We start from the raw sequence: 17,562 nt of genomic DNA on the forward strand, positions 1-17,562 counted from the left end.
TTTTCTTGGGAGGGGCTAACTGGATTGGGTTCATGGGCTTGAGGAGCGGGCTCTGGGCTGAACTCAGGTGCTGGAGCAGTCACTGGATGCTGGTCCACTTAGCTACAGGACATCCTTGATGTACCGCTGCAGGGAACAAGTGGTTGTTGAAACCGCTGGAACCTGGTTGACGATGATAGTCCAACCCGCTCCAAAAACACTGTTTTTAAGGTGCCCTCATTTCAAGGTACCATGTAGGAGAGCTCTAAAAATTCCTCCACATAATCCTCAATCAGGCAGCCATCTTGTGTCTTGGAGAGGAGAAGGCACTCTACTGCTATTACTGCAGTTTCCGGATGTGCAGTGTTGAATTTTCTGTCGAATTTGAACCACTGAATTTGTGGAAGCAAATTTGTAAAGCGAAATAAAATGGGCCAAAAATTGCCTGTAAAATTGACCGAAAATAGTATAGGTTGTATTTTTAAACTGACCAAATATTTTGGAAGTGAAATGTGAAAGATGAATATGGTTATTGAATTTTTAATAATGAAAATGTGTTTGAAATGTTTTGAATTTAAATTTTCACAGCTTAAATATATAACCATGTTGAATTTCAGCCCATAAAAATACAATTCCTAAAAAATACAATACATTAAAATGAAAGCATGGTTAATGCAATGCATATTTTTTCAATTAGTGTAATTCATCAAGCTTTCTTGTTTCAAATACATTTGGCATTCATTTTCTTCCATATGTTCCTTATCAAGCTGCCTTTGTTTGTATAGTGTATATATACTCCTGTGCTTTAGTCACTCCTTGTTGGTTCTCGTTTATGTAGTGTGTGGTTAATGTTCCTGTGATAATTGTAGTGTTCTTCTGAGTGTAAGTTTAATAAAGATTGTTATTTCTATCGTTGTCTCCTTCGTGCACTGCAACCACCTCACATCTAACATAAAGTGACAGCAGCATAATATACTTGTCTGTGTCATTAATGTTAATTAATCAGCAAAATACAACTGCTCTTGACTGAATAACTTTTGTAACTTTAATAATCTGTGTATATTTAATTCAGTGTTATTTTTACATTTGATTATTTAATTTCTTACTTTAATACCTAAAAAAACATAAATCACAGTTTATTTCATTTGAAGCCTTTATTATATTGTATTTTTCCTGTTGTTTGTAATTATCAAACTTGAGGTTTCATGTATGCTTGACACTTTTTTTGGCAAAAATGACCTTCATTGTCTTGTCCAAGATCTTGAGAAACATATATTCAGTTTAATGTGTCAGACATCTTAACTGGTACTGTACTGTATGTCACAGCAGCTGACGATTTTAAAGTATACGTGTGTTTGTTTAAGAGTGTCAAAGAAAATGTGTATGTGTATGTGCCATTTATTTGCAATAAATGAGGGTCTTTCATTTCCCTGTAAGCATCCAGAGGGACACCTGAGAGGGCTAAAAAAAGCACTCGTCTGGGGTGGGGACCAGTCACACCCCTTGTCCATAAACTCACATACATACACTAATACATGAAAATATGTACACGCACTTAAACAAACAGCCCTAAAACTAAAGCTATGATGGCCTTCCCAGCTAATGTAACAAGAAAACCATAGACTGGACCACTCCTTCAAATAAAAATGTGATCTGAAAAAAGGTACAGAAGTACACGCAGAGACCCCTGCACTTCAAACATATATTTGTAGCCACAACATATTTTGTGGTGGAGCTTTTCTGGAAGATGTGTTATTAACTGTAAAAACAGCCCTGTTTACACAGTATGTAACACTGCCAGTATTTGTCCAATAGTAATATAGTCTCTCTTGGAAAAGGTGAGCCCAGCATATTATTGTCACTGCTGTTAAAATGCTGTCACAGCACAAGATCACAAGTTTGGACCTTGGCAGATTAAACCAAGATGGATCAAACCAACTGTATCCAACCAGAAAGCGTAGGAGAACTCAGAGAAAATTCATCACATATGAGTCACCTTACTTCCAGTAAAGAGCCTCACTGAGCACCCTAACAGTCTCATTCCTGACTTACCACTCGCTATTACTGTTTCTTGTGTTGCTTACTGGAAAAGCCCTCATTATTTTACCAAAAGATGATCAGCATCTTTACAGTGTATAAAGTTAGTGTAGTGACTTGTAGGATGAAAATCATTCAAATGTTTTTGGAAAAAGTTGTACAACATTGTTAAATGGTAGTTCACTGACTAAAACAGAGATGTTTTAGATGGAAAAGAGGCAATCACTTATATCTAGAAATGTGTGGCTGAGGATTAGAATGGCGGTTTTGTAATGGATTATAAATGTAAAAAAGAACATGTTTGCACTTGTTTTGACAAAAATTTAAAGAAAATCCATCCTCCACCAACAGCATACACAGAACATACAAAACCATAAAAACAGTATATATTGGGTCATTCTCATTTCAACCCCATCACAGAACATTTGGAAATTATATATATATATATAACAACTACATACTAAAAATAAGATAACAGAGATAACAGAGTTAATTCTGGCAATGTTACACAGTTTTTGGTTGCCCTATAAGTAAGTAAGTAACTAAGTAAATAAATACATAAATAATTAAATAACATTTCTCAGGAATGTCAAAATGTTATGGCCTTGAAGATCAGTGCAAAAAATGTCTAGTAACAGTCTTAGAAAGCAAAGTCAATAGGCACATACAGTACTTAGTACTAGAATAGTACTTATGCACTATACTACTGAGTAGTGTGTTCACACTGAAAATTCCAAAAGGAAAAGTGCATTTTAAATACTCTGATGATGTACTTAAAGGCAGGGTAGCTGATTTGTTCTAGAATTTTTTTTGTTTTTGTTATGCTGGTTGAAAGTCTCTTCACATCTTGATAGCAATCACTAAGGTAAGTGATCTTATGTATTTTTATGTATATATATATATATATATATAGTCTGTGGAAGGCGTAGGACCATAAAATGTTTGACCTCAGCGCGAGCACCGCAAACGAAACAGCAGCCAACTTTTACAGTTCCTCCTGAACCAAAACAAGCTTATGCTGCGTTCACATAGTAACTACTGTAGATTTAGAAGAGATTTAATTATGTGACATTATACTTGGAGCGGTTTGTGACTCGAATTTATGCATTTATATGGCAATACTATCAATGCCGAAATGAATATGCAGCAGTCAGGTGGTACATGTCAGTGCTCTTTAAGTTGTGTTCATTATTATTTTAATGTTATGTGCTTTGAGACAAGAGGTAGTTTAATGCTGTCTCTCGTGATGCTTTTGTTTGCTCCTTGCTGTACGCATTCATGTGTTTTGAAATGCAACTTAAACTTACTTACTTAAAATGTGTAAAAGAGTCAAAACAGTGCCAGGAATAGGAATTGCATGCAAACAAAGATCTGCTGCAAGGAGAATTTAAATGGGCAAAGTAGCTCCTATGACGAGAAAAAAACAGCTATGCTTCAGCATTCTATCCTTTCTGGTGACAGATCTGGTGACATCATGTATTGTTTTTGGTTTGTTTAGATGTCTTTGGTACATGTTGCGTTCACATTTCTGTCAAAGCATACCAGAGTTCATTTGGAAGCGGACCGAGACCCACCTTTTCAGGGGTCTCTGTCCGCTTGTTTGGTGCACACCAGGGTTCAGCTAGCAGCGTTCACGCTTATTCAAATGAACCGCACTAAAAGAGCAATCGCAACAGAGGACAAACCTGTGTGAACACACCCTTAGGAAAAGAGAACATAGCGAATGCATGATTTTTTTCAAGTCAATCAAAACAACATTTTGGCAGAACTAGCAGTGGCATCACTGGCTCTTGATTTCTAGTAGGGCAAAATCAATAAGATGCCCTGCACAACACAAGGGAACATACAAGCGTCCCTATTTTCATATCAAGCAAAGAGGCACAGAAACCATCCACACCAAATGGCCTTATTATCTCACACAACTCAGGTGAACTAAAAGTATAACAAATCTACTATGCAATAATGTGATTTAAAAGCGCAACATATTCCTCGTACAGTTTCCAGGACAAAGGGCAGCTCCCTTTGCCAAGTTTTTCCAATCTACATTTACCTGAAAATCACAAGCTTATTGCTTCACACATCATATCAGGCCTGCACACACTTTTAGTACACACATAGAGAAATGATGGACATGTGCGGATCACCTACATAGTATTGTCTTGTCTTAACTGCTGAGTAAGTGGTTGAGCTGAGTTGAGATGAAAGCATTATGTGATGTGATGTGATTCATACAAATATAAATGTACAACAAGATTGGATATAGGCAACTGCACTAGCTAATGGTGTCAGGCAGGATATTAACACTCAGCTAATGTTAAATAGCTAATGTTGTGTCATACAGACCCAAGCTTGAATCTTGATGTTCACTGTGTAATTTCCAACCCAGGAACATTGGAAAAACATGCCTGAGGCAACACATCTGCAAAATCATATTATGTAGCTTCTTAAGCATTTTGCGACACTTTCAAAGTGAAATGTCCAGTGAATGGCGCTAAAAGCATTTTTATCCAAGTTTTATCCAAAACAAATGAAAGTGAATCTTACAACGTTTTATTATGTTTGTTGTTGCATACGTATTGCGACAGTTCAGAAATTAAATGTTCGGGAAGTGGCGATAAAAGGTTTATGCTCCTTTAAAAAATAACATACATCTTGCACTAAACACAACCTAAACCTAACCGGTTGTGTGAACAAAACAACATAATATGAAATAAAAATGCATGTGCTGACCTAACCATGCCATTTTAGCTTGCTTCTAAGCTTTTGTAGAGCTCAATGCTGTACCAGGTGAGCTACCGGGAAAGTTTTCTACACCAGAAAAGCCATACATAAGGAGCTGGTTATTTGATACAAATGTGAAAATGTATTAGTTTACAAAGCATGCACTATTTTAAAAGTATTTTGAGGTCATTACATAGTATCATGCAAGGAATAACCGATAATCTCGTGTAAAAAGTTATTGGGGTTTTAATGCCAGTAGTGTTCATTTCAGTTGGAAACTACCGTGAATCGTACCCTGGTAATCCAGAGTCCTCGCGAGAGCACAAGTTGAATTTGCTCAGCGAGTTACTCTGGTGTCGAATAATGTTGCTCATTAAATATGCCCCTCGATCTGAGCTGAACCAATCACATCGGGTTATCTGATATAGGCGGGCCAGAGCTAAACAGATGTAAACCAGTTGTTTGAAACAGCTTTGGCCGCTACAATGAACGAGTTAGACTTGGCTTTTTATCTAAAACAGGAACAGAAGACGCCGCTCGAATCGTTCCTTTGCAAGAAGGACGTTTTTGCTGTTTTGCCGACCGGATACGGTAAGAGTATAATCTACCAGTTAGCTCCGCTGGTAGCTAAGCGTATGGGGTTTATTGTTGTGATTGGTCGTAGTGTTATCCAATTGCGTGCAGTGAGATTTTCAAATGCATGCCTGGTGCCGCCCCTCGAACTGGCCGATTTTCATTAGCCGACGCCAGACCATTAATCTTTTAGATTTAGGTCTGGATTTCCAGGCTACCTGAATCATATGCATATGTACGATTTTGCAAAAATGTAGGTAGAGTAACATTTTCCAGTGAGCCTAGGTCGTTAATGCCACAACTGGTGTTACCAGCAACAATTTAAAATGAAACAAAGCAGCTAAACAATTCCAATTTTGACTATCCTGTATTATTGAGAGCAAAGAAAATAGTAATGCTATCTACACACCAAAAGATAATCGGGCTGATTTTGGGCCGATTTCCCCCCTTCCGACAATCCTAGCTATGTCCCGATTATCTTGATGGTTCAACAGATTATCTTATCAGATTTTCCCTTGGTGTGAGGTGTGTTAAGAGTGTCCGAACCTGCTCGGAAGAACGTCGGAGCCGCCCCGATCGCGAATCGTAAAAATTCAACATGTTTAATATTTACGATCAGAAATCCTGATGTGTGGGGGGAACCCCGAGGACAAACGCACGCACGCTCTGGAGAGTATCACGTGAAACAAAGCGATATCCAATCAGAAAGCGAGATGATGGAAGACAGAAGCATAACAAACGCAGTCATGGCGCAGCACAAAGTGAAATTGATGTGGACAGCAGAGATGGAGGATCAGCTTGTTGATCATTCCAACAAGAATTGTTGTTCCAACAACAAAATCATTCCAAACACTATCATCGCAATTTCTTCCTGCATATCGTCCGGCATGCTTATTCTGAAGTCTTGCGAGATTTTACGAGATTTCCTGTGTTCACAGTCAAGAGTCTGGTTGAAAATCTGTTTGTGTGTGGTGTGCTGTCTTTGTCACATCATGGCACACCACACACTATAGGAGCAAAACGCTTAAATCTAGGATTTTTTGTCCTAATGTTTGTGGTCACATTTTGAAAATCTTATAAGATGTAAAAAATCTTTTGGTGTGTACCCAGCATAAGTGAGGAGAGAGATTTATTATGAAAGGGACAATGGCTGCACCCCATGAGAGCCGTGCAGACAAACAGATCAGTTCTGATAGCAAGGTGATGTCATGCGGAGAGGGACCAGACATATGTTCTCTCATTTCACCCACACTGAATTAAGAGACAGGCTATGGCACACTTCCAAATCCCTCCTGCCCTGAAATCTATAGCATTCATAGATAGATAGACGCAGCGTTGTAAACCACGGCCCTCAAGATTTTTTAGCAATAGTGTACACCCTTTAATGAGAAAAGGTCAGGAAAATAATGTAGATGAAAAATCTACATGTAAGTGCATTTTGTGCATTTGCAAGTGTGTTTGTTTTTTCAACTTGTTATTTTGCATGACAGGCCTAGTCAAGCCCCAGCATTGTTCTGGGTTCCAAACAAGATGTGCTTCAGCACCGTGGACAGGGGCAAAGCAGGCGGGCCAAGGACACAACATGCACATTAAACCACTCATCCCAAATCACAACAGGAAGTCAAGGAGCACCAGGCATCCCACTTGAGTTTGGATTAAGTCGAGGGCATTTTGAATGAGGTCCTCGAACCTTTATAATTCATCTTGCTTTAATCTTATACACAAAACTTGTCCAACCACAACAATGCAACAATAAAACAGATGGAAGGAGGGATCCAGCAGCAGATCTAGCTCAAAATCTGGACTGGATTAATAATCTGCATTAAATGCCTCTTAACCCTTAAAGACCTATACAGCCGCTGCCAGCTAAAAATAACAATTACTCTTAAATGTTTATGCTTTAAAAAGTCATTTAAAGAGGAGATGTGTGGCTTTTATCGGGTTTTTTCGCTTTTGGACATTCAGAGACTCCGTAATGAATGTGACTACGTCATCAAGTTTTGATCAGCATTGATTTGTCAAAGAAACCCAATACTTCTAGTACACAAGACAATTTTCACAATTGTTTTCACTACTTGCTGCAAGTTTGTTGTTCATGTTCAGATTGAACACACACACACACAAGCAAAAGTATCATATATATTAGATAATTTATAATTATATTATATTATTATGTATTACATTATAATTTAAGTCACTTTTGCTTCAGTGTTCTATTATTATATAACAATGTTTCTATTTATTTTACTTCCTGAACTTTTTTGGACACATCTACATTGTCAGTAAATAAATAAAAAAACACAAGCTTTTCACTGAAAATCGCCTATATCGAATCGCCAATCGAAAATAACAATGTATATTCATCTGGAAATCTAGAATATCCAAGTAATAAATTGTAGCTAAATTGTAACTTCAAGTTCTCCTGTTTAAAATGATATATGGCACTTGATGCTGACTGCTATAATGGGTTAGAAAAACAAAGAAAAGTACAGAAGAGTCAGGTGCTCCAAAAATGTATTTAAGGGTTAAGGCAAAGGCAAGAAAATAAAGAGATACTTTGAATGGCAAACAATTAGATACAGAAATAAATCAGTACTAATACACTTTGAAATAGTATCAGAAGTGTATTTCCATGTCAAAGAGAGCAGAATCGCAAAACACACCTACCTATTACGTATTTACCATGGACCAATGGTAGGTGTTTACATATTATAACACAGTATTGTAAAAAAAAATTATATATATATATTTTTTAAAAATATCTGTCAATTGCAAAGGCTTAAAGGTAGGGTAGGAAATTTGTTTTATAAACACTTTTTGTTTTACTGGTTTAAACTCTCATCACATCCTGAAAGCAATCAATAATAGAAGTGGTCTTAAAGGGGTACTTCACCTCTGGAAAGATGAATGTGTATTTAAAATAGGTCATTTATGTAGAAGAAATGTGAAATTATTTTTGAATTTAGAGCTTTCTAGACTGAGAAAATCCAGAAAATGTATTTTTGGCTTATGTGGATGAAAGACAACAACTCCCAGAATGCACTTGCTTCGCTGCCCTAGGAGGCCACTCCCAAGCCACGCCTACCAGTAAGAGAGCGCAGTTGAAAACAACAAGGCTAGGCTACTAGTGAGACTCCGTGACGAGTTTGCCTGGGATTTCGAGATCGCCCAAAATGTCCGGGATTCGGCTTTTGCGTTCTACAGACGCCATTCATTATGTTTATTGTGGCGAGCAGGATGAGGCTGAGGACCGCGGGAGAACGGCGCGAGGCCGGTGGCGTCATTACTGAGACGCGCCGGTCTCGTATCTCTCACGGAGGAGCGGGAATTTTCTTAGCAATGTTAAAACGCACATCAACTGATCACTTGTTTAGCGTTCATGTAAACACTACATTCAGATTCACCAATCGGAATGAATTCAGTTAGATTGAAACAAAAGATGTGCATGTAAACAATGAATGGCGACTGCAGAAAGCAAAAGCCGAATCCCGGACATTTTGGACGATCTCGATGGCCGGACATGTCCGGGAAAAAGAGGATGGTAACCCCTACTACTCAGCTTTCTCCTACTAAGCTTTCTCCACAGAACCTGCGGTGAGCCTGCTAGCTTAGCTTCCAAAGAAAGACGGCTGATACTATGTGTACATTCTGTGAGTGAGATGCCACCTCCTATGGGCGAGTTGAAAACATGCGGGACAGCCCCTTCTACTGGCTGTAGTCTTTAGCCTCTGGCCAAAAAATCCTCCGATGACGCAAAATGACGATTTTTGCGTCATCGGAGGATTTTTTCCAGACAAAAAATCAAGGTAATTCGAAAATACTACAGGTTTTCTACTAATACAAAGCTTAATGCTAAATCCTGAAGTATCCCTTTAATATTAAAACATATACATACTATATATCTTCTGTGGAAGTCCCAGGACCAAAACATGTTCATCCAATCATTGCTTTCAGTCCATATGCAATGATACAATGTCCTACCTGCCTGTATACCTCTGTGCTTACGCAGACTTCACACATCATCGGCGCGTTCCGTAAGGCTATACAGAGTTGTGGACAGACAGTCACTGAGTGCCACAAACAAACAGAAGCCACCTTTTACATTTCCTCCTGAACCAAAACAAAGAGTTTATACTTTGTTTACCCTATGTTGTTACCGTAATTACGAGATGGCAACCTGGAACTATTCACATCCTCAGATTCGAATCTATGAGTTTTCTATGTAAACACTATCAACGCCGGAATTAATCTGCAGCAGTCAGGTGGTACAAGTAAGAGCTCTGCAAGTTGTTTACATTCATTATTATTCTAATGTTAAGTGGTTTGAGACATGAGGTAATTTCCTCTCATTTCTCGTGATGTTTTGCAGTCTCTGCTCTGGCTGTGTGAGTTCATGCGGTTTGGAGAAGCTTTGAAGCTTTGGCTTTGAAAAGCGCTCTGAAGGGAGGGTGGGATCTCATGCTTTCAAAGCTAACTTGCTATTGCTAACCTCTCTGCATGAATTGCCTACCCTACCTTTAATTGTTGGGTACAGTGTTTTAAGAATGATTACTCTTTTTAAGTACCTATAACTAGAGTTTCCTTTCCTATATACCAAATTCTTGCCCGTGCATATTGAAACTCTCAAATCTCTGATTACAGTTAAGGGGTTAAAGGTTGACAGCGCAGCTGGATATTGCTCTTGTGCACTGCTCAGGTGGGCTGGACTCCAGTCCAAGTCCCAGTTCTCCAAAGGGTCCACCTGACTGACAGCTACTCAAAGTGTCTACGTGTAAATGAGACATTGATATCAAAATAGACTGATGGCTGTACACTGAAACCTTTGAAATCATAGACAGCCTGTAATGTTTACATAATTCAGTGGCTTAGCACTGCTTTGATTTGAGGGGAAGCTGTGGGGAATTTTACAGTACAGAGAAATGAATGCATCTAGGGATGCAAGAGCCAGTACTTCAGTACCAAGATGATGCTAAAATCATTGTTAGTATCGGTAGTACAGACACAACGAAACCTAAAAAACAAAAATCGTTTCATGTTTAATCTTCCTCATGTCCTTCTCGTGCTTTCTATTTATTTAATTATCTTTATCTAAATATTTAGCTTAATAAAAGATTGCTTTACAGGAATTTTGATGTTTTTTATTACCTAGTCATTTCACAAAATAATTAAGGCATATTACAGTTATGAATACATAACGTAGTTCTGTAAGTATTGTAAGTCTAGATTCAGTTGTTTTAATTTAATTTGTAAATATTTACACTGCAGTTCTATAGTGTGTGTTCAATGGTGTTTTTGTTTTGCTGTGGTATTAAAATTAGTACAAAGAAGAGTGAAATTTCACTAGCATCAGCAATGACTGCTGACATTTTGGTATCATGGTAACCCTAAATTCAACATATTTGGCCAACTTGGACTTACTGTAATCTCCTCAAGTTTTAAACTTTGGCAGAGTCAATATCAAAGCCAGAGCTTCAGCATGGTGCACACCACCAAATATGAGTCATGTTGTCATCCTTCTCATACACTTATCAAACAGCTCAAGCACTAAAGCAGATTTGGCCCTTGTTTGGCTCTTGTCTGGATAGTATGGGTTTAATTCCTTCTGAACTGTGCCTGTATCAGGTATCAAGAAATCAAACTCCGTATTGGCTCTGATGACACACCTTCAGAGTGCCATTTGGGCTCTGGGCCTATCAGTTTCACAATCGAGGCTTTATTCCTCTGGACTATAACGGCTGAGGCTTTAAGTATGATTACAGAGGGATTGTCTTAAATAACCTCAGAGAGAAAAGGCACTGTGAGCTAAACCTTATGCTGGCAGAACACATTTAGCAAAGAGGAGAGCTGAGTTACGGGAGTTACGGGAAGGACAGTTAAGCATCAGGTTTGAGTTTAAGGGAATACTTGGGATTATTTGAGGTAGCCATTGAGCGATGTAAGAAGTATCTTTATATTTGGTTACATAACCAGATACCATTCACTTTACACACAATATAAGGCTGTCATTACGAAACCAGTTTCCTTTCCTTTCCTTTGTTACTTTAATGCTGGACTCTGTTGAACATGTAAAGTTTACAAGTCATTTATACACTACGGCCATGATTGGGCTGGCATATTGCATGTGGATTTGAGCTGAGAACTGCAGGCCAACTGGACAAAAAGGAGAAGCTCAGTGCCGTAGACAGAAAGTAAGCTGTGTGAGGCAAGATCCCGGTCATTCTTGAGCAACATTGCGCTTACATGCTCTCTTAGAAAAAGAAATGAAAGATAAATATTGTCACAGGCTTTCCTGGAAACCACTGGGGAGATTCCTATGGCCTGTCCGATGCAACCTGAAGAATCCCACTTCTTCATGGAAAGTCATTAAGACTGCCTTATCAGTATGTCAGTATGCCAGGCCATCTGAAACACAAGGAAAGGTGCCTTTGTAGACCCTCGTGAAAGAACTGATTCCACATTCCTGGCTAGTGGCACATATGGGTGTACTGGGTTTGATTAATAACTGGAATTTATTGGATTGTCCATGAATGATTATTATTATTGACATTAATAATAATAATAATTATATGCTATTCATTATTCATATGATACATTAATTCCTAATTCATTGGGAAATTAAGCCTTTATCTGTAGTGACAATAGCCAATGACTATCTCATACACACAAAATCTCATACACACACATTTACTTTAAAGGGACAGTAAAAAAAAAAAAAAAATGAAAATCTATTACTCACATTCATGCCTGTATGACTTTTAGACCTCCAATATTTATTTTTTTTTTTTTATTTTTTTTTTTTGCACAACGAAGGTCAGTGAGGATAATGTGCTTTTGAATCCCACTAACTTTAATTGTATAGGCAAAAATAGCTCAAACATTCTTCTAAAATTATTTTATGTTGGATGAGTAAATTATGACAGAATTAAAACATTTTAGTGAACTATTTTTTTCAAGTCCTTATGGCAAAACAGTGACAAAGCAAATGATGACTAGAAACTAAACAAGACAATGAAACTAAACATGACCGTGACAACTTAAGTAGAACTTGAGTACATATTTATATTAAATTGTATAATTACTTCTACTGTATTTGAAATATGGTTAATGTGTACTGCCGGCCCGGTGAACTAAAATAATTAACTTTAAACGTAATATTGAATAAAAAATTACAGTACAAAATATAATAAAGTAGCTTACATGTGCTTCAGTATGTTAGTCAAAACATTAAAACAAGTGTACTTATGTAAAGCATGACACAATATTATTAAAACATAGACTTAAAAAGTAGGCTACTTAAAGTAAAACTTTTCATTTGACATTAATTGGACTTTTAAAAAGTGCACTTTTCAAAAGTTTACTTTAATGTGTTAAGAAACATATTAATGAAAGTGTACTCTTTTGAAGTACACATAAGAGGCATTTTAATTAATATTATATTATCTGCAAGTACATGTTTTTAAAAAATATACTTTTAAGGTTTGAAGTGCACTACAAATGCACATTCAATACAATTAAGCACACACCTTTTTCACAAGAGACTAATCTGTGATGAGAATATTAAATAAAGGCTATAAAAAAATGTAACAACAATCCATGATAATGTGGTGAATCGTACTATTTACATTTAATTTGTTGCATACTTTGGTCACATTTTAAATTACAGAAACATCTGTCTGTGTAACAATAATAACCTCATATTACATTATATTATAATAATAGTGTAAGTGAAATTGTAAATGTTATCCAATTCCCTGTCAATTAGTTACTAGAATGGTTTGAGACTGTGTGTTCTTGTGGTATCTTCAGCCAATCAGTGCTTATGACATCAGAGTTATTAGGCTGCTCGCATGACATTTTATTAAACCACAACATGCATTTTTAAAAAAAATCAGATTTACATCACAACTATGTCTTTGAATATTTAAACATCTCTCAAACACAAGAATACTCTTGTACAGCCCAGAAGTCTAGGTTTCTGGGTGATGATGGGTAATATCAGTTTTACAGTAACGTTAGGTAAAATCTAAACCCCTTGATTTCATTTTTCAGTAATCTCATTTGCTCAAATTATTTTCATTTTATAATGTGCCTTTGGCTTATTCAGGCAGAGTATGGCTGGAAATGACAAAAAGGTGGACTATAATTAGGCCACATTAACATAAATCACATGAGCAAGAGACTAGCGTCATCCCATCGACAGCGCGAGCGACGCGACAAAACTACAACGCTCTTTTAAGCGTATAGCCTACTATTAGGGAGCTTTCACAGAGAACGTTCCATTTAGAACAACTAGACAGAGCGCTGGGTTTTCGAGACTAAATCGGAATTGTTAACATTACACCTCGTCTAAAAAACGACACGATAATGTCACAAAACGCGACGCCTGGGTACAGAGAACAACGATTCAAACTAGCGCGGTGTAAAAGCTCCTTTAGCATCGAAGCTTTTGTCGCGTTGCGATTAGGACGCTCGCCTCGAATTCTCGTGCAATAAAGAAAAGCAGAATCACTCTGTTTTCTTTAGGCTAATGTAGACTAATGCTGCCCTACTGCGCGTATGTCTATGTTAACAAAGGCGATGAACAAACGACGCGATGGACTGCTAGATTGATAGACTAATCGTCATTATGAGGTGGCATTTCGCATCTTTCTAGGATTGACACGCACGCAATGACCCCCGTTTAACCCAATCCCGCATTCTGTGATTATGCAACATTATTGATGATTTCATCGCGCTCTGGACAATGCCGGGAATTCTGCGAGCCTACAATACTCCAATAGTTCAGTCCGGCGTTTTAGCGACAAAACGGCATAATACAAAGATTAACGCGTTGACCAGGCGCTATACATTCAGTTGGCTATATTACATTGGCTTTAATCTGCATTTGCCCTTCATTATATATTTAATGCTTCAAGTTCTCAGTGCTGAGAGTCTGGATTTCCTGATGACGCTATAAACTGCACTTGAAATCATAAACGGTAAGAAAAGAGCGATGATGTCATTTTACTTCAGTTCCACTATATTAACGTTTACTCCCGCTAACAAAGAGCTTGCATGTTAAAATGGCTATCAACAAGAGGGCAGCTGGGAAACACATGACTGTAGTCTTACCGAAGCCACTGAACATGCTTAGTGACCCCCTTTACACCACTGACAATGCAACATATACCCACCCTGTGCCTTGGCACCTAGATTGGTGTGCCCTACCTAATGAGCCCTACGGCTCATGTGACTTCACTGCAAAGACATTAGAATATAAATAATTGACGCACTGAACGTTTGCATTTGGCGTCGTTATAAAAGATCTGGCGAATAAAGCATATTTACAGACCGCATGGGGCAGACTTGGGTTCTTCGGATGTAATGTTCTGTTACTGTACCCTGCAGGACAGATCTGTGTACACAATAAAGCTCAGTAAAACAATGTCAGAAAAGACGTTTACCTGAAAGCGTGGCCGTTCCCTCACCATCTTTAATTCCACGATGACTCGGTCAACCGACTGCCTTGTAGCATTTAGGTCCGGAGAGGCAGGTCTGTTAGATGCTGGCACATGTCTCCCCTCTCGTCCAGGGCAGGCTGGCACAAGCAGAACTGCAATCTCGCGCAGAACACGCTGCTTCGATGAGCGCAAGCGCCGCGCGCCACGCTATCCCGCACGAGACCATTGAGCGGCTCGCGCCACGCCCCCTTCAATGAACTGTCAGTGGCAGTGCACCCGCACGCTTGTCCCACTGCATGCTTTCAAATCGTTTACAGTGAGTTTGTTTTCCATGCAGACCTACAGTTTCCCCAAAATACGTTAGGATACTTAGATCTCACTTAAAATGTCTGAATGAAACGCAAGTGGCGTACAAACTGCAGCTCGAGTTTTAACCAGAACTAACTTCACTTTTCTGAGCCAAACTGACTTTCAATCAACTTGGATGAAGTCAGTTTTCCTAAATTTCACTAGTCTAGCAGAGCAGCCATATTATCTATGAACAGTTCATTCCCACTCATTTTTAATAAACATGAATTAGGCTGCGCAATGCTTTTTAGATTCATTTTGAGCAGTAGGCTATGTGTTTTTTCAAAATTAATCGAATCATTTTAAATAAAACTGCTTTCATCATGATATGCTGTTTATTAGGCGTCATTGGTCTGTGTTTGAGAATTATAATTCAGACAAAAAATAGGCTACTTTTTGTATTGTTGTGGGTTCTTTAGGCTATGAGATTTTTATCAGTAAATCCTACTGAGGGAGCTTCTGGAGGTCCAAGGCTAATTCTTATTTTCTCTAAAAAGTGTAAAAGGTGATTACTGTTACAGTGTCTGTCACATAATAACTAAAGTCTGGACCAGATCAAAAATCAAACGTGATTGAGGCTAATAAAATAGCCCCCTGTAAGCTCCCCTGCACTCTATGTCAGGCATGGCAAACTGCCCCATTCATGTTTCTATTGCTCTCATTCGACAAACCTTTTACACCTCTGCTGAGTATGAGACCTAATCATCATGGTTCCTTTATCATTATTCTTTTGTTTTAATTCAGTCATTATTAGCCTTTATTCTAGCAGTACATGGCATGCCAATCCACATCACGTTGATCCCAATATACATTTATCCACCAATAAAAAGACTTTTAGAAAACAAAACAAAACATTTTCTTATGACCTTATGTGAATTCTTATGACAAAATATATCATGAAATATAACTGCACCTGTGCAGCTGTATTAGAGCTACAATTGGCATTATGCTACATAAGACAATTTATTCATTAATAGCCTACTATGCCTATTTTTGAAGAATGTCATTAACAGTTGATGGACCCCATTGACTTCTATAATAGGAACATATCCATAATGGGATACATCAACTGTTTGGTTAGCGACATTCTTCTAAATATCTTTTTTTGTGTTGAGCAGAATAAAGAAATTCATACAGGTTTGAAACAACTTGAGCGTGAATAAAATGACAGTTTTCATTTTGAAGTGAACTAAACCTTTAACCGTGTCATATTTCACGTGTAGAATCGTTTCTCTGGGTTTGTTGTGTACGGAACAGAGCAACAGACAAGAGGATGAGTGATGGAAGTTCGTCATCGGAAGAGCATTTCATGCTGACTTTAAAAAAGATCCACTAAACAGCATTTCTAAAACATTTTTCATAAGCTTTTTTGCCTCTTCCCTGGTGCACTATCTACACTGTACACTGTAAAAAATGGCTGTGAAATCTACAGTTATTTACTGTAGATTTCACAGTAACATTACTGTATAAGATTTTTACAGTAGAATATTGTAAAGTTTACAGTAAGACCGTAAAATTCACAGTAGTCCAAGCATTACAGTTGAAATCACAGTAGTCAAATCATTACTGTAAAAAAATCACAATTTAGCCACTATAGTACTGTAAATAGTAAAGTAAACTACTGTATTTTCCTTTTTTTTATCATATCTTTCTTTGTACCCCTTTCACATGGACCCAGATTATTGTTGTTCAGAATTCATTACCGGAATATGATATAAATACTCGATGGTGAGCTTTAAGTAAAAGTGTAATATTATTAAATTAAAATGTGTCATGTAACTTGTACTGATGCACCTGCTGCAGGAGCTTTCTATTCCATACAATATATTATTTTTTAAGAATTCACATAAGATTCTAAGAATATTTTTTGTTTGTTTGTTTTGTGACTGTAAATGGGTGTTTGGGTGTAAATGGGTGTTAACAGGGCAATAAAATATTTGATAAGCCTTATCTTAAACTTTTCCAAAGTCTCCCCTGACATGGTCTAACAATATAGGCTTCATAAACACATATTTTTTTTAGATATCATCCTTAGATTTGAAATTAAGCATGACCATTGGTTATAAGTTGCAATAGTATATTCACATAATTATGTATATTAATATTAAAATATTAATATAAATATTTTTATACATTGAATAAATATATTCTTAATATTTGTTGTTTTTATTTTTGAGCTTATTTATCTCAATATTAATAACATCTGATTAATTTTTAGTTTTGAACTTGAAACTAAAAATTAAATTGAAAACTCTCAAACTTTCTCTCATTATGTGTCTATTCAGAATGACTTTTATTTATGTGTCTATTCAGAATGACTTTTATTTTGGGTAGGCTATGTCATGTGCATTACTTGCCAAAATTGGGGCTGTCTGGTTAACTCATAAATACGTACCATGGGATTTTTATTTTACAAAAAAATCAGTGTTGTATATTTTTTTCTTTGGAAGCAGGAGAGATAAAC

The 17,562-nt window shown here is 37.3% G+C and overlaps 1 protein-coding gene across 3 annotated transcripts in view; it reads right to left on the reverse strand.

The window, feature by feature from the left end:
* Positions 1-14,961, reverse strand: part of hivep3a (HIVEP zinc finger 3a) — a 62,364-nt gene extending 47,403 nt beyond the window's left edge. For all 3 annotated transcript variants that reach the window (XM_079878069.1, XM_079878071.1, XM_079878068.1), the window contains exon 1: positions 14,754-14,961. The gene's annotated coding sequence lies outside the window, so the exon portion shown is untranslated. The remainder of the gene's footprint in view (positions 1-14,753) is intronic.
* Positions 14,962-17,562: the final 2,601 nt, after the last annotated feature.

The sequence above is a fragment of the Squalius cephalus genome, assembly GCF_949319135.1.
Source record: "Squalius cephalus genome assembly, chromosome: 8".
Lineage (NCBI taxonomy): Eukaryota > Metazoa > Chordata > Actinopteri > Cypriniformes > Leuciscidae > Squalius > Squalius cephalus.